Source organism: Ambystoma mexicanum, chromosome 11 (genome assembly GCF_040938575.1).
Source record: "Ambystoma mexicanum isolate Mex_15411 chromosome 11, UKY_AmexF1_1, whole genome shotgun sequence".
Taxonomy (NCBI): Eukaryota; Metazoa; Chordata; class Amphibia; order Caudata; family Ambystomatidae; genus Ambystoma; species Ambystoma mexicanum.
The window spans coordinates 845,965,334-845,981,396 of record NC_090934.1 but is presented as its reverse complement, the minus strand read 5'-3'; positions in this window follow the sequence as shown (position 1 = coordinate 845,981,396).

Genomic DNA, 16,063 nt, shown 5'->3' with positions numbered 1-16,063 from the left:
CACACGTGGAAAGACTGCACGTCAGAGTCTCATCGCGTGTAATTGGACAAAAGTGCGTGTACACGCGATTGGCCTATGTACGTGTATATGAGGTGTGCGCGGACACTTACACACGCAAGTACGTCAGCGCACCTGTATCCCGGTGTACGGCCATTTCCACCAATCACACGCAATGAGACTCTGACGTGCAGTCTTTCCACGTGTGCTCTGTCATCCCGTGCTGTGTGGGAAACACCCGTGCGGGTCACGTCACAGACGCGCTTACGCGCTGAGGGCCTTTGGTTCAATGGAATCGCGTATGCGTGCTGACGCGCTTACGCGCTTAGGGCCTTTCCTCGGTTTTCACGCTGACGTGCAGGATTTTCACGTGCCAATTCACTCCGTACCAAGCTGGCCACGCGTGAGCACACGGGAGACCACGCTCCTGCCCAGAAGGCCGAATTACTGCCCCCCAGAGCCCCGAGCACGCTCCCACCTGCTATCTGCTGCTGCCTGACTGCCTGATGCCCACGTGCACTGCCATTTGCTGCCTGCACATCAGCCAGGGGTGCTGTTGCTGTGACCACCCCTGCTGGAACAGAAGACTCCCGACTGGAATTCCATCGCTCCACAGCCCAGCCCCAGGACCCAGTTGCCCACCCACTCCTGCCTCTGGGGTTGTCATGTCGGGGCTAACACCATCTGTGACCACTGGCAACCCCCGGCCAGAGAGGCAGAGGGGCACCAGCTTCAGTGCCACCGAAGTTGGTGTCCTGGTGGAGCAAGTCCTGGGGCAGTATGATGCCCTCTTTGGAAGTTCCCGCGCCGACAAGGAAGGACGGACTCGGATCTGGACAGACATCGTGACTGCCATCAACGCGGAGGGGGTGGCAGTCCGGGACTTACAACATGTCAGGAAGCGCTGGGAGGACTTCAGGTCCAGGACCCTGAACAAGGCCCGGCGCCTCTTGAAGGCAGCGGATGCCAAGGGGCGCCGGGGCCACTTGTCGGAAGAACAGATGGGGGTCCTGGAACGCATATCCCCAGCGCTCCACGTCCAGGTCCTAGAGAAGCAGAGCCGTCTGGAGTCGAGCGGTGAGTGTACATGCATCCTGGTTGTGAGCAGGGCGTGTGGTGATCATTCCCCATTGTGCCGGTTGCACATCTGTTTGTATGGGGTGGAGTATGGGTGGGGGTGTACAGGGCCGTGGGGCTGACACATGCGAGGGCTGTAATGTGTGAGACATGGATGGTGCTTGTGTGTGTGGGCTTGCATGGCAAATGCAGTTGTGCGTGCACACATGTTTGGATGAATGTGTATGTAAGTAGACATGTCCGTGATGTCAGGCATGTATGTTGTTTTCGGCTGCATGTATGAGCACTGTGTACATGTGCATGTGTGTGTATTTGTCAAAGGTGCAACAGTGATGCTACATGGATGCATGTGACAGCGGTATGTGGAAGCCTGATTGGCAGATGTGACATGGATGCCCGTCTGAACAGTGCGACACTTGGCAGAGGTGTAGACATGCATGCAAGTGTGGTGGTGTGTGTACATGTGTGGTGCACTTCCTGTGTTGCATGTGATGTATGGCTCCCCTTTGGCTGCTGATGCTGTTGTATGTGTAGGGATGGTGGTGGCAGTTGCGATATGGCTGTGGTATGGCTCATGTGTGCCAGTTGCAATGACATGTGTGTTGGGGATTGTGATGACATGTCTGAGGTTTGCCAATGCCACTCATGTGCAACTGTCATGCGTGTATGTGTCCATTGTACAGTGCCCTGATGCCTGTGTTTTGTTTCTCCCTGTCTGCAGCGTCAACTGATGAAGAGGGCGGAGAAGGTGCTGTGGAGCACAGCGGCGGGGATCCGACCGCCAGCCGGAGACGCAAGGCCCGGCTCCCCTCCCGTGTTGTCATCTCGTCGGGGAGTGAGGAGTCCGGTGCCGCGTCCCAGGCCGCAGCTGCCGGGGGGAGGTCCAAGAGGCGGAGGTTGCAGTTGGACTCCTCGGCAGCAGAAGGGGCAGCTGGGACCCCACAGGGCCCAACAGGGGAAGATGGCACAGAGTCATCCAGGTTGGTGGGGGGTTTGGTGGAGGAGGGGGCCGCGCAAGCACCAGAGACAGGGTCTGGAGGTGGGGATCCCACTGGTGCTAGTGGTGTGCAGGACCAGGGACAGGAGGCAGCACAGGCAGCCGCGGAGGTGCCTGTGTGCAATCCTGTCCCCGATCCTGTCCCTGCATCATCTTGCACCAGCAGGGATGCCTACGTCCAGACCCGTTTTCAGGCAGGGGATGAGCTGACGTCAACTGGCCTTCCTCTGCCTGCGGACGTGGCCATCCAGGACCGGGTTGAGCCTGTCCTGGCTGGTGTGGCGTTGCGTCAACGGGCCATGCGAGGTGACCTGCAGTCTTTTCATGGAGAGACTGCACGTCATCTCGAATGGCTCGTTGACCACGTCAGCCTGCTGGGACAGGTCACCCAGGCCGGATTCCGCTGTCTGATGGGGCTTGCTCCGACCCCCTCCTCAACTGGACCCCCTACGCGCCAGTCGTCCTCTGTGCCATCTTCCCACCCATCAGTCACCTGGGTGCCCTGTGGAGCTGCCTCTGACAGTGCGGCCAGGCTGGTGGAGGAGGCATCCCTGCCACAGTCGGGAGTCGGACGTCCAGCAGGGGTGGCCACATCAACAGGTGCACCCCAGCCGGCGGAGGATGTGCAGGCAGCAGGAGGCAGTGCACGGGCAGAGGCAGAGCAGCAGCAGCAGCAAGATGGTGGGAGCCATGAAGGCTCGGGGCCTTCGACATCGGAGGGGCAGGCATCGGCCGGAGGGCAGGAGGACCCAGGACAGAGAGTGTCTTCCGTGTGGCAGCGGTTGGGCCACGCCATAGGTGCGGAGCGGCGGCGGGCGGAAGAGGCGCGGCTCACAATGGTCAGGGCGGAGAACTCCATGCGGAGGGCCCTGAGGCGGGCCGAGTGCCTCGAGGCAATCCGCAGGGGGTTGGAGGAGGACACGGCGTCGTCCCTGCGGACCCTCAGGGCCATGGAACTGGACCGCCTCCGGGACATCGAACAGGAGTTCGATGATGCCCTGGCCCGGAACACCACAGAGTGAGCCGCTGGACTTGCCCGCCGCCTTTGTATATAGTTCTTTAGTTTTAGGTTTCCTTTCGTTCTTATTATTATTTGGAGTCGACGGACACTGCTCCACTTTTTGTATATAGTTGATATTTAGGTAGGTTTTTTAGGAGGTTTCCTTAGTTCAGTTGTGATGATGGACCCTTGTTATTTTTGTACATAGTTCTTTGTTGCATGGAGAGTTTTTACATTTCACTTTGGACATAATTTTTTTTATTTGATTTTCTAGTTTTGTGGTTTTATGCGGACATGCAGCTTATTTTTTCACATTTAAATTGTAGTTAGTTTTCTTTATTTGGCATTTGTATTTTTTTCAATACATTTTTTTTTCCATTGTTCACTGTGTGGTTTCATCTCCTTGGTTTCATGCATGTCATGTTGTGTGTTTTCCCATTCAATTTGAAAATATGTGTGTGACGGACATGGGTTCATTTGCTTCATGTACATTGGGGGTGTAACATGTGATTTCCATTTCCATGTGGGTGATTGGGTTACTTGGTAGGTCTTTTTGGCTGTGGAGGCTGACCATTACGCACATGATTGGGGATTGTGAGGACCTGGTGGGGGCTGCACATGGTGGCAGGGGGGTGGGGGTGCAGGGGGACATGAGTGGGGGCCTGGTGGAGGTTGAGCCTGCTCTGCTGGGGGGTGGGGGTGGTGGGAGACATGAGTGGGGGCCTGGTGGAGGGTGACCCTGCACTGCTGGGGTGTGGGGGTGATGGGAGACATGAGTGGGGGCCTGGTGGAGGGTGACCCTGGTGGCTGGGGGGTGGGGGTGATAGGGGACATGAGTGGGGGCCTGGTGGAGGGTGACCCTGGTGGCTGGGGGGTGGGGGTGGTGGGAGACATGAGTGGGGGCCTGGTGGAGGGTGCCCCTGCACTGCTGGGGGGTGGGGGTGGTGGGAGACATGAGTGGGGGCCTGGTGGAGGGTGCCCCTGCACTGCTGGGGGGTGGGGGTGGTGGGAGACATGAGTGGGGGCCTGGTGGAGGGTGACCCTGCACTGCTGGGGTGTGGGGGTGATGGGAGACATGAGTGGGGGCCTGGTGGAGGGTGACCCTGGTGGCTGGGGGGTGGGGGTGATAGGGGACATGAGTGGGGGCCTGGTGGAGGGTGACCCTGGTGGCTGGGGGGTGGGGGTGGTGGTAGACATGAGTGGGGGCCTGGTGGAGGGTGACCCTGCACTGCTGGGGTGTGGGGGTGGTGGGAGACATGAGTTGGACATGGGTGGGGGCCTGCTGGCAGGTGCCCCACAGTGCTGGGGGGTGGGGGTGGAGGGAGACATGAGTGGGGCCCTGGTGGAGGGTGACCCTGGTGGCTGGGGGGTGGGGGTGGTGGGAGACATGAGTTGAACATGGGTGGGGGCCTGCTGGCAGGTGCCCCACAGTGCTGGGGTGTGGGGGTGGTGGGAGACATGAGTTGGACATGGGTGGGGGCCTGCTGGCAGGTGCCCCACAGTGCTGGGGGGTGGGGGTGGTGGGAGACATGAGTGGGGCCCTGGTGGAGGGTGACCCTGCACTGCTGGGGGGTGGGGGTGGTGGGAGACATGAGTGGGGCCCTGGTGGAGGGTGACCCTGGTGGCTGGGGGGTGGGGGTGGTGGGAGACATGAGTTGGACATGGGTGGGGGCCTGCTGGCAGGTGCCCCACAGTGCTGGGGTGTGGGGGTGGTGGGAGACATGAGTTGGACATGGGTGGGGGCCTGCTGGCAGGTGCCCCACAGTGCTGGGGGGTGGGGGTGGTGGGAGACATGAGTTGGACATGGGTGGGGGCCTACTGGCAGGTGCCCCACAGTGCTGGGGGGTGGGGGTGGTGGGAGACATGAGTTGGACATGGGTGGGGGCCTGCTGGCAGGTGCCCCACAGTGCTGGGGGGTGGGGGTGGTGGGAGACATGAGTTGGACATGGGTGGGGGCCTGCTGGCAGGTGCCCCACAGTGCTGGGGGGTGGGGGTGGTGGGAGACATGAGTGGGGCCCTGGTGGAGGGTGACCCTGCACTGCTGGGGGGTGGGGGTGGTGGGAGACATGAGTGGGGCCCTGGTGGAGGGTGACCCTGGTGGCTGGGGGGTGGGGGTGGTGGGAGACATGAGTTGGACATGGGTGGGGGCCTGCTGGCAGGTGCCCCACAGTGCTGGGGTGTGGGGGTGGTGGGAGACATGAGTTGGACATGGGTGGGGGCCTGCTGGCAGGTGCCCCACAGTGCTGGGGGGTGGGGGTGGTGGGAGACATGAGTTGGACATGGGTGGGGGCCTACTGGCAGGTGCCCCACAGTGCTGGGGGGTGGGGGTGGTGGGAGACATGAGTTGAACATGGGTGGGGGCCTGCTGGCAGGTGCCCCACAGTGCTGGGGTGTGGGGGTGGTGGGAGACATGAGTTGGACATGGGTGGGGGCCTGCTGGCAGGTGCCCCACAGTGCTGGGGGGTGGGGGTGGTGGGAGACATGAGTGGGGCCCTGGTGGAGGGTGACCCTGCACTGCTGGGGGGTGGGGGTGGTGGGAGACATGAGTGGGGCCCTGGTGGAGGGTGACCCTGGTGGCTGGGGGGTGGGGGTGGTGGGAGACATGAGTTGGACATGGGTGGGGGCCTGCTGGCAGGTGCCCCACAGTGCTGGGGTGTGGGGGTGGTGGGAGACATGAGTTGGACATGGGTGGGGGCCTGCTGGCAGGTGCCCCACAGTGCTGGGGGGTGGGGGTGGTGGGAGACATGAGTTGGACATGGGTGGGGGCCTACTGGCAGGTGCCCCACAGTGCTGGGGGTGGGGGTGGTGGGAGACATGAGTTGGACATGGGTGGGGGCCTGCTGGCAGGTGCCCCACAGTGCTGGGGGGTGGGGGTGGTGGGAGACATGAGTGGGGCCCTGGTGGAGGGTGACCCTGGTGGCTGGGGGGTGGGGGTGGTGGGAGACATGAGTTGGACATGGGTGGGGGCCTACTGGCAGGTGCCCCACAGTGCTGGGGGGTGGGGGTGGTGGGGGACATGAGTTGGACATGGGTGGGGGACTGCTGGCATGTGCCCCACAGTGCTGGGGGGTGGGGGTGCAAGGGGACATGTGTTGGTGTTCATTAGTTCAAGGAGACATGTGCCTTTGCTGGGGGGCATGGCCATGTTGGGTGGGCTGCCTGCGGGACATGACCAGGGATGCAGAGTACTCCCCTGTGGTGTGGGCTGCCTGCAGGGGCCGTGGAGGGTGTACAGGGTACACCTGGGAGGACCCACACTGTCAAATCACATGTGGGACTCCCCGGCACCCCTGAAATACACGTACCATGCAGAAATCGCGTGTAAAACTTCCTGCGCACCCCTGAAATACACGCGCCCAGGCTATTCGCGTGTAAAACTTCCCGCGCACCCCTGAAATACACGCGCCCAGGCTATTCGCGTGTAAAACTTCCCGCGCACCCCTGAAATACACGCGCCCAGGCTATTCGCGTGTAAAACTTCCCGCGCACCCCTGAAATACACGCGCCCAGGCTATTCGCGTGTGGAACTTCCCGCGCACCCCTGAAATACACGGGCCCAGGCTATTCGCGTGTGGAACTCCCCGCGCACCCCTGAAATACACGGGCCCAGGCTATTCGCGTGTGGAACTTCCCGCGCACCCCTAAAATTCACGCGCCCAGGCTATTCGCGTGTGGAACTTCCCGCGAACCCCTGAAATACACGCAACCAGGCTATTCGCGTGTGGAACTTCCCGCGCACCCCTGAAATACACGCGCCCAGCCTATTCGCGTGTGGAACTTCCCGCGCACCCCTGAAATACACGCGCCCAGGCTATTCGCGTGTGGAACTTCCCGCGAACCCCTGAAATACACGCGCCCAGGCTATTCGCGTGTGGAACTTCCCGCGAACCCCTGTAATACACGTAGCCCGCTCCCCCAGGCCCGATCGCGTGAGTAACTTCCCGCGCACCCCTCAAATTCACGCGCCCAGGCTATTCGCGTGTGAAACTTCACGCGAACCCCTGAAATACACGTAGCCCGCTCCCCCAGGCCCGATCGCGTGAGGAACTTCACGCGAACCCCTGTAATACACGTAGCCCGCTCCCCCAGGCCCGATCACGTGTGGAACTTCCCGCGCACCCCTGAAATTCACGCGCCCAGGCTATTCGCGTGTGGAACTTCACGCGAACCCCTGAAATACACGTAGCCCGCTCCCCCAGGCCCGATCGCGTGAGGAACTTCACGCGAACCCCTGTAATACACGTAGCCCGCTCCCCCAGGCCCGATCGCGTGAGGAACTTCACGCGAACCCCTGTAATACACGTAGCCCGCTCCCCCAGGCCCGATCGTGTGAATAACTTCACGCGAACCCCTGTGATGCACGTACCCTGCAAATCGCGTGTGACACTTCCCGCGCACCCCGGTATACATGCACACGTATTTTTTGTCAGCGGGTGTCCGTGTTTGTGGGTACCCCTTTGCACGTCATTTTTCCTGGAGGGCCACAGTATGGGACATTCATCATGGCAGTATATAGGTGCTATTTGTTGGCGCACCTTTTGGCGCACATTTCTTACAGCCGCAGAGACGCTACCGCCTCCTTTCTTGTGGCGGTCGTGTTTGTGCCTGTGCGCTGGTTTGAGCGTGCGCTTTTTTCCCCTATTCTATTCCATGAATACGTGTTGTAGGCGAGCGTGTGGGCGTTCCGCGCACTTGTGCCCTGTACTTCCCCCGTGACGCCCACGTTTTGGCAAGTTGTTCCCCATTCCGAGTGTTACGCCCGTGTTCCGCCTAGTTTTATTGCGTGCGCCGCGCTATGTGCGAATTTCGCTGTGGCCTGTGCGATTTTCGCTGTGACCTGGCGCACGCTGTTAGATGGCCTGTGCGCCAACGTGCGCCAACGTGCGCCGCGCACTTTTTTTTCGCACATCCGCTGGTTTTCTCGCGCACGGCCTTCCATGAATCGACGTGCGCTGCTTTTCGTGCGATTTTCGCACGTTCACTGCGATTTTCGCTATTCCACTGCGAATCGCACGTTTTTGCCCACTTGCGCCGCGCTAATTATTCCATGAATCGGCCTCATATGTGTAGCTTTTTAGCCATGATATATAGATCTTTGTTTCATTTTGCCAGTTCAGCTAGGCCTTTTTTCTGTTCTTGGTTATAGCAGCTCTTTTCAGTTTCCTCAGAGATCTTCTTTTTTCAACCACGGTTTTGTTGTAAACATGATTAGTTTTAATGGCTGCTTTGTTGTCTCCTTTGGTCGCCACCTTGTACTTCAACAGTAAAGGAAGATAGTTCGGTCTTTCTGATGTTATCGAAAAGGGATTTGTTGGGAACTTCTGTAGTATACTTTTCTGTGAGTTCTTTGATGTTTGCGGCGGACAGACATAGATGTGTTTGTTGGCTGTTTACCTCTACCTTTGGTTTATACATTTTGTTTTGAGGGCAGCCTGAGGTCCAAGAAATTGATAGTAGATTGTGGTTGCTCTCTTTTGTTCTTATGACGTTGAAAGACTCTATGTATGAGAGCAGACCGTGGCAGAGGAACATGAAGTCAAAAGTCGCTTTTGAATTGTCACCCTCCCATGTCGGGATCAGCCGTTGCCAGTCTTTCAGCCACGCTACGTTGTGGTAGTTCCTCAAGGTTATTAGATTGATCCATGCCACTCCTCTTTCTTCTGACGAATGCATAGGTAGGTTGTTGCCATGTGTTGTGGGATTCAAACATTTTGTGTTTAGGTCTCCACATATGATCTTATGAGTGGTGCTCTGGTCATCGGTGATGTTATCAATAATCTCTGCATCTGAGATGAAGAAGTGCACTAAGGATGTTCCAATATATATACGTTCACAATAGCTAGTTGTGTCGTAACCCAGTGCTTAGAGGTAGATGCTTGGTGTTTCCATGAGGTTAGAACTGCGATGATTCCATAGCACTCTACCATCGTTTTGATGATCTCGACCCCTGAGCCCAAGCGGACTGCCAGTAAAAGTCCTGAAGAGGGGCAGCCGAGCAGACCGTTTGATGCAGGTGATATCTCGATAGAGAAGCCGTCCAGAGACGGCTTCTCCATCATCAAACAAGTCTCTTGCAAGCATAGAATGTCGAAAAAACACCCAAATCTTGGTATTCTGAGTTGGTTAAATGGGCATGTCCTCTCGTATTCCATGAAGCCATGGTCAAAGATTTTTTGGGGAGGTTTTCTAATACTGGCTGTGGTAATTGCTATCTGGCCGAGTTTGTGGTTGGAGCTGCTTGTTACCATTTTCACGGGCCCCCCGGGACTCTCTTCTCATTCAGATCCAGAGATGTCTCTCTCGGTGAGCCCATTTTATTATCAAAACGGCTCGGTCTGCTCGGTGTCTTCACAGTGTCGTGTTGTGGGTCTCTTTCTTTAAAGCTCCTTATGCGATTCTGTCCATAGATCTTTTCGGGTCTTTGGTCTTTGTTTCTTTTTCATTCACTCACGTTTCGAGCCTGGCCATTGGGGGATGTCCGTTTTTCTGAGTGATGTCCATAGGGTCTTTGGTCATAATTGTTCCGAAGAGACAGATTAGTCTCATAACCTTGAGAATTATACAGCTCTTCCGTTTTGGTAGTATAATGATACCTTTTTGACCGCATGTCAGTGGGCTTTGTTTTTCTGCACATCTCATGTGGTCCTAAAATTTCTGAGAATATAAATCCAGCCTGCTTGAGGTCCTTGTAGACCACCTGCGGGATATCTTGAAGTACGGAAGCTTTAATGTCGAGATAGGCTTTTGCTTTTTGGTCTCTATGGTACGGCAAAATTAACATGAAATCTTCTGTTCTTAATGAATGGAGTGTGTCTATTTTGCCTAGAATTCTAAGCACTGACTTTCTATTTAGGACCATATAGCTGTCTTTACACAATGGTCTTCCAATTTAAAGTCGCTGGTCCTTTTTGCGTGGTTCTCCTCGAAGTTCCTACGTAGGGGAGATGTCTGATTTGTCGATGTCACTTTTGGGGTCCGATGATTCCGTGCTTGTGCCTGGACTGGCAGATTATTGGCCTCTGAAGTTGTTGAATCGGGATCTGTTTGTTGAGCCACAGGAAAATATGCATTTCTGGTGTCAAGTTGGCACAGAGTAGATTTGGGCTTCGAGGAGATTTCAGAAGATAGTTGCTTAGAGGTCGTCACTTTAGTTCTTGGAACATTATGGCCAGCTGCGGAAGTGGTGTTCAAGCAGGTGGAGTCCAGTGATTCTTCTGCTTTGGCCTCCGTTTCTGAATGCTGGTTTAAATCCATTAAGGTACTTGAGTCCAGGAATTCGGCTGTGGTTCTAGGTGATTTGGTGAGATCTACAGTTGGTAGGGACTCTCTGTTGATTGTTTGTTGAGCAACTGGTAAGGCCAAAGTCAAGTGGGTGAGATTTTTAACTGAAGGTTGGACTACTTGGGAGCAATCTTTTGAGGTAGCTCGCTGCTCTGTTCCCACTAAGTGCAGGCAGCTTTCTGTTTTGAAGAAGAGCCTTGTTTCTGGTTTAGTTGAGTGGTAGCTAGACCCATGTCGGGTATTGGCATTATTGCTCTTAAAGGTTTCATTGCTGGTTCGTTAAAGATCGGAGCAATTCCCATACCAGAATTAACTGTCGTGGACTGCGTAGCTTTTTCTATGCCCACTGGGGCCTCCTGGCGGATGGGTCTTTTTTCATTCTGCTTAGCTTCCAAACGTGCTAGTTAAGATTCCCAAAGGGCCTATTGGTTGTTGTTTTTTGACTCCATGGCCGTTATGTAGCCCTCGACAAATATACGTTTTGAGTGGATCATTGCCAACATTGTTGTTTTGTCTTTGCCTGAATCGTTGATGGCTTCATAAAGCTTACAGAACGGAGCCAGGGTGATTGTTATTGCTGACCATGCTGTTGTCAGGTCCAGCTTCCTGTTTGGCAAGTCTTTTTGTGAGTCTCCTGGTAGTTTGCTCAGTCTTCTGTTTTTGAGCGGTATTGACATAGGCTCTGTGCAGTGGTTCTGTAGTGGCTGGAGCGTTGATTTTTTTATCAAAATACTATCTTCTACTGCTGGAGTTTGTCTCGGGGACAATGTCAAGGGTCCTCCCTTGTTCTTGATCAGAGGTGTTCAATCTCTAGGCGTGCCCCGCCGGGGTACTTGGCAGTTATGGTCGTTGAAATGGACTTTTGCCCATGATTGCTGGCTTATCTCTCTCCTTGAGGAGCCTTGATATGACCGCCGGCAAGTTGGGGGCATGGGTTCTCCACCTCTGTTGTTGACTGCGATGGGGGGGGTCTACTGTAGGTGTCCCTTTCACGTTTCCCCCACCCAGTTGGCTTTGATCCTCTTGAGTCACCTCTTGCTGGGTGTTTGGAGACCTTGTATTATCCCTCGTTTGTTGGTTCACTGCATGAGAATCACCTGCTGGGGATTTTGGGGTTCTACAACGAGGAGGTGATGATGCTGGAGAGTCATGGTGGATACTAAAAGGCTCATTGGTTTTTCTGAACTTAGAAACTGGTTGTGGTTGGTTTAGTGCCTCCAAAATTTCTGCATATGACAGACAGTTCATTTTCTGTGTCCAGTTTGCGCTTGCATTCCTTTTTAAAGAAGTTGAGAAGGGCACTTGATATCAACAGGTTCGGCAGAGTTTTTTTCGCTGCGTCCATTTTTTGTTGGCTGTGAGTTGGTTTTTCTTCAAAACTTGAGTCGTAGCATTTTTTTCTTTTTTTCCATTTCTTTCGCCTCTATTTTCTAGTTTTTCAGAGTTCAAACCCCCTTGAGTTTTTCTCTTTCCTCTTTTTTTTGTATGGGATTCATTTCATGATGAGGGGCGAGGTTTTTTTGGGTATGGATGCATCGATCATTGATCTTCATAGATCTGTAAATCTTGGCATTAGTAGTGCCCACAATATTGCATTCCAAAACACTTTATAGATGAAGAAGCAGTTGCTACCAGAGATCAATATGACGTGAGTCTAAAAGCCAGGAGAGCCTTATTACTTCACACCTGATCTGGCACCACTCGAAGGTAGTGCCAAGTACCCCCTAGGTTGCATTGTTCCGTTCTCTTTCTTTCTTTCGAAATTCTACAGTGACACAGACATGGGAGACATGGGAGATTATCTGCAGAACAGTGTTTGAATGTTTTCCATTTCGAATGTTTCTACTGAGCAGGCAGACTTTGTACATTCTAGATCGCAAACATAATAGTTATGCCTAAATCAAGAAAAATGTATTAATAATTAAGAAAATGTTAATTAAATTATGTAGCTCAAACATTTTTAGTGGATTTATTTTTGTAGAATTCTGTCGAGTCTCGACTCACTCCTGATTAATAGAAGAAAACAGCCCATTCTTGATATAGAAGGTGAAGAGGAGTTATCTGTGTGTACATTTCACCATGTTCCTCTAATTAAATGGAAAATTGTTCTTTGGTGGAGTGTTTGGTGAATTAAAAGTAGTGCTTTGTTTTTTCTGTCTTTAGGATAAACCTCTGGAAATTAGAAGATACATCTTGGAGAATATTGTTCACAGTTTACTGGTTGTCGAGGTCGGGTGTTGAGATTTTCGGCTAGTATTCCCGTGCAGTGAGCAAACTATCTTTAAAACTCGATTGGCAAACCATATAATTCATTTCACAAATAGAATCAACATTTTTAGTTTGAATCTCTGTTATATATATAGAATGTTATGTCATTTGGGTTCTGATTAAGGTGTTTTACACAGTCATTAATACCAGCAGGTAGCCGCCGGACCCGTAAAACAGTTACTTGCGCCTGACTTGGCAGTAACACTGGGGTATTACAACCCCGGAGGCCGGAAAGTTAGGCGCCTGTCAATTGTTGTTCCCCATTCCCACTCTATGCGAATGGAGACCACGGAAAGACTGGCACCGGTAATAACGGTGCCAGTGCTTCCGTGAAACTCTGTGGGCGGGTGCCAGTCTGCCAGGCAGGTCAGACATGCCAGAGTTGTACTTTGCCTGTCTGGAAACCTGCAAAGTTAGAATGAGGCCCATTGTACTGAAATACGTACTTAGACCAATCTCTGAGAGACTTTACTTCCGATCAGATTTTGAAATTATTTTTTATCACAAAAGTAATCAGAAAAAGGTTGGCCATCAAAGGACAATTATACATAATGTAAACTTTTTCTTTTTTCCTGTGTGTTTTTCTTGGAAGAAACATTTTCACGCTGTTTTATATATGCCAGTTATGTCTGTAATATTAATTGAACTATTTGGCTCAATAATATGGATTGATGTTAATATTATATTATATGAAAATAAAATTTATTTTTTAAACATTTTGTTTGACTTCTCCTCGCATGATTAGTAGTGTTGGCGTAGCACCTGATGTGTAGCTCATTTGTCCAGAAATACAATGTTCAGACGAACATTTTAAATAATTTAGGTGAATCCTGTCCTTTTCAAAGTGGTCCAGAAGAAACAATGTTTGTGTGCATGGTTACTGCTCCATGTCCTCCTGTAGACGAGATGTTCCTTTTTTTGGTGATTATTCCATCCTACCTACTTGGCATAAATATGAGCACATAAAAGAGTAAGCACTATAGGTGCGCTAAACCCCCACCCCAAAAAGAAAACAGAGGCACTCTGTTCAGACTGTGGCCGCTTAGAGCCGGTTCAGTTTGCAGTGTTCGACTATGCACTGACCTGCAAGCTAAAGCGGGTAAAGCACAGGGAGTAGTGAATGTGCATGGAGGAAGCTTCTAAACTCGGAACATACTGCATGGTTGCTGCTACAGAAGCTTAGCAACTTACTGAATGGCTATGATTGGGAAAAGCAGTTTGCTTTTAGTCCATGCCAATGCATTGCTTTTTACAGGAACCCCCCCACGCCTTTCAACGTGAGTGGTATAAAGCACAGGATTAGTGTGACTCGAAGAGAAACATATGACAGGAGCAACGTAATGAGGAGAAAGAGAGAAAGACAGAAAGAGAGAGAGCGAGAGAGAGAGTGAGAGAGAGAGATAGAGAGAGAGAGAGAGAGAGGTGATGAGAGCAGCAAAAAGAGGAGCAGGGATAGATGTGAAGGAAGCAGAGAAAGGATGAGCAGAGGGAGAGGTGACAATAGAGAAATGAAGAGGAGCAGAGAGACGTGGTGGGAGCAAAGAAGACCAGGTGACAGCGGATCAATAAAGAAGTGCAGAGTGAGAGATGCAGTAGGAGCAGAAGAAGCCATGTGACAGGAGCAAGACAAGATTTGTGACAGGAGCTCAGTGAAGAGGAGCAGAGTAAAAAGAAGCAGGGATAAACATGCAGAAGAAGCAGGAAGGGACGTGTGACAGAATCAGAGAGAAGTATATGTAAAGAACATGGTGAAAAAGAGCAGAGGAAGTCATGTGGCAGGAGCAGGAAGATACATTGGACAGGAGAAGAGAGAACTCTGAAACATGAATGGAGTAGAAGAGCAAACAGACATATGTGGCAGTGTCATGATTTCTATCAAACCTTGCATGACAGAACATAAACTCCACCCCAAAGGCAGTTTGAATACTTGGCCGCCGCTGTGGCAGGTTTTGTGGCAAAGATTAGTACTGTACCTAAAGCAAGGCTCTAGAGAAACTTGGGTCTTTGCGCTTAGTGCAAGAGAAACTACTAGCACATTACAGGCTTACTTTAGGACAGCATTATGGATGAATCTATTTATCAATGCGTATTACCCTTGAATGATAAACCTTGTATTTTTTCAATAAATTCCCTACACAGTTCTATCAATAAATCAACAAGTCTTTTCACTTGCAATATAGTGTATTTTATAATCATAAATAGAAACAGAATAATAATATCCTCACTCCCTTGTTTAGCATAATTCATATTTATTTGCTTGTAGAGATAAAACATGAGCATTACAAATAGAATAGTCAAGCAATATACGTTTCTTAATATTTGCAATAAAGTAGTGGAGTAGATAACCAGCATCCCCCTCTTCTAAAATGTTAAAACTACCTATTACCAATTCCACATGTGTATGTAGCCATTGTGGCCCAGTAAAACACACAATCATATTCACAATTGTGATGCTGTGGATTGGCAAGCCACAGGATAGGCAAGGTTATACAGAAACCTAACCTCTGGATAACCCATTTAGTGTAAATGTTTACAAACTCTGTCAAAAAAGTCCATGGCTCCTATGGTTAGTTAACTAAGGACAGCCTAAAAGTGATCTAGAATCATGGATCAAAAATGATTACAGGCAAAACATTTGAAATACCCCAACAAAGGATTCTAATCACCTATTTCTATGCTTTGAAGGATACTCTTTTCCCTGCAAGCGAAGTACGATGGGCAAGACAGGTTATATATGGACGCTGTGTTGAAACTCAGTACCACACTAAACTTATTGGGGCCGATTCATGGAACAAACGTGCGCCAAAAATCTTGGCGCAAACAGGTGCAAGCATGAAAAAACAGGCACACGCGCGCGATTCATGGAAGTCCCTGCGCGTGTTTTCCTTGGGATGTGAACCAAACCCGTGCGTGGCATAAACGGGCGCACACGTCATTGCAACAGCTCGAACGCTGTGCGCGACACGCACAGGGAAAGCGCACAATGCCCGCGCACACACCAAAAAGGGGCGGGACACGGGTGTAACACGCAGAATGGGGAACAATGCGTGAAAAAGAAGGCGTAACAGGGGAAGTACTGCAGGGAAATACACGGAACGCCCACACGCACGCGAACAACCCGTATTCATGGATTCGCATACGGGAAACCCGCGCACGGCAAAAGACACGCACAGGCGTCAACACATCCACCACACAAAGGCAGGCGGAAGCGTCCCCGCGCACAGCATAAAAGTGCATGCAAACAACAAACATGTATATACCGCTATGATGAGTGCCCCATTTGTCACAGCACTGATCGTGGGACACCGCAGGAGGAGGAGAATAGCCAGGGCCCACATTTGTTTGCAATTGGCCCAGCCTTTTTGGGATGCCTGACGACCACGTCAATGGCAGGTATAGGTTTCCACCTCATATCATCCTAGACCTCGTCAGGGAGTGGTAAA